Genomic DNA, 2,357 nt, shown 5'->3' with positions numbered 1-2,357 from the left:
GTGGAGACCTAGATGCCAGAGCCATAGGGTATCTATCAAGAAGAGCTGCACACAGGTGAAGAGAAAAAGTATGTTACAGACAAACACTCTGGAAGGGAGAGTCAGCTAAGTACCTTGACGCTGCATACAGAGCCGGAGAATTTGGTGTTTGCCCTGCTGGATTTCAGTCTTGCTTTGGTCCAGTAGTTTCTCAATGGAATATAATATATACTTTATACTGTTATATGTTGGAAGTATGTTATTTACTTTTTTATTTCACAAGAGGTAACAATTAGAAGTTGCCTTGAGTCTCAGAAGAGGCTTTGGACTTTTAAACAATATTGAAATGGAAAGACCATGAGGACTTTTGAACTTATTTAATGCATTTTGCCTTATGCTATATTAACAAGGCAGGCAGGGCCAATGAGTAGAACTGTGAGATTTCAATGTGATGCCCCCACCTCAGGAATTTAAATACTTGGGTCCCCAGTTGGTGGCCCTATTTGGGGGAGGCTTATGTGTAGTCTTGCTAGAAGAAGAAATCACAGAGACATTCTGGCCTTGAAATTTTAAAAGCTCCAACCAGTTTCCTTTCTTTGCCTTGTGCTTGCTGTTTAAGATGTTGAGTTCTTGTGGGTGTAGTGGTGCGTGTCTTTAATTCTAGCACTTAGGAGGCAGAGGCAGGAGGATCTCTATTAGGCCAGCCTGGTCTACATAGTAAGTTCCAGGCCAGCCAGTGCACACAGAGACCCTGACTCAAGAGAGAGAGAGAGAGAGAGAGAGAGAGAGAGAGAGAGAGAGAGAGAGAGANNGAAAGGAAGGAAGGAAGGAAGGAAGGAAGGAAGGAAGGAAGGAAGGAAGGAAGGAAGAGGAAGGAAGAAAAGGACAGAAAAAAAGACATGAACTCTAGCTAGATGTTCCAGTTACCAGACTTACCTGCTGCCTTCCCCTATCTAGTGTAAGGAAAGAACTAACCTGACCTCCTGACCTCTGACCTCCACGTGTGTGCTGAGGTACATGCATGCCTCACCACAAAAGTAAATAAATTACCTTTTTAAAATAAAGAAAGTTATTTTGATTTTCTTACATTCACTGTTACTTGCTTTGAATATGGAACATGTTCTATTTTGGAGGAAGTTTTAGGGCTGCTGATAAGAATGTAGATTCTGCACTGCTTAGATGAAATGTTCTGTAGATGTCTGTTAGGTTCATTTGATCTATTATAACATATAATTCCAATATTCCTGCTTATTTAGTTTTTGTTTGGGATATTGAAATACCCATATTACTATGCGGTGGCTTATATTTTACTTTATAACTAGTAGTACTTGTTTATGAAATCGGGAACACTTGTGTTATATATGTAGTTTAAAGATTTATTTTTATTTTATGTGTGTGTTTGCCTACATGCATATCTGTGCATCACATACATGTCTAGCACCTATAGAGGCCAGAAGAGGCCCCCAGGTCCCCTTGAACTGTAGTCATGGCTAGTTATGAGTCATCATGTAGGGATTGGGAACTAAACACAGGCAGGTCTTCTATAAGAGCTTTTTTTTTTTAACCCGGGCAGGGCACAAACACTGTCCCCAACTACTACAAATTATGTAGTCGAGCTTCCCACACTTGGGAAATTGAAGGAGTCAATACCTGCAAGTGCAGTGGATAAGTCTCGCCCTGGGAAAACCGTCTTGATAACCATGGTATCTCCCCTGCCAGGTAAGTATAAAAGGAATGCCCATAAACATACAAGACAGGGTTTCCCTGACCTTGTCTGTCCTAGAACTAGCTCTAAAGACCAGGCTGGCCTTGAACTCACAGAGATCTGCCTGTCTCTGCCTCTGCCTGCCTCCTCAGTGCTGGGATTAATGGTGTGCACCACCACTTGGCCTACAGGAGTACTTGTAATCACCGATCCATCTCTAAGTCTCCAGGTGTGCATGTTTAGACAAGTAATGTCTTTTTGATGGGTTACTTCCCTTGTCTATATGAAGCGGCCTTTTTATCTCTTCTAACTAATTGTAATTTGAAGTTACGTTTTATCAAATGTTAGAGTAGTGGCATCTGCTCTTTTCCTAGGCTTATTTGTTAGAATACTTCTGTCTATGCTTTCACCAGAAGGTTCTGTCTACCTTCAGTGGTTAAGTGTTTTCCTTGGAGACAGAAAAAGATGCATGCGATATTCAAATCCAATCAGCTAGTTACATACTATACACTATGAATGAACTGAATATTTATATATACTTCCAACATTTCTTATAAAAACCTAAACTCATGATATGGTAGCATTAGGAAGTGAGTCTTTAGGAGGTGGTTTGGCTGTGAAGGTGAAGCCCTCAAGACTGGGATGAGGTGTACTTATAGAAGAGCCACAGCCA

General features: G+C 41.0%; 1 non-coding gene across 1 annotated transcript; it reads right to left on the bottom strand.

The window, feature by feature from the left end:
- Positions 1-1,543: 1,543 nt before the first annotated feature.
- On the bottom strand, positions 1,544-1,706 carry LOC115029650. The gene has a single exon (XR_003835212.1). It is a non-coding gene; the product is annotated as a U1 spliceosomal RNA (small nuclear RNA).
- Positions 1,707-2,357: the final 651 nt, after the last annotated feature.

Source organism: Mus caroli, chromosome 16 (assembly GCF_900094665.2).
Source record: "Mus caroli chromosome 16, CAROLI_EIJ_v1.1, whole genome shotgun sequence".
Classification (NCBI taxonomy): Eukaryota; Metazoa; Chordata; class Mammalia; order Rodentia; family Muridae; genus Mus; species Mus caroli.
This window is presented reverse-complemented; position numbering and strand designations above follow the sequence as displayed.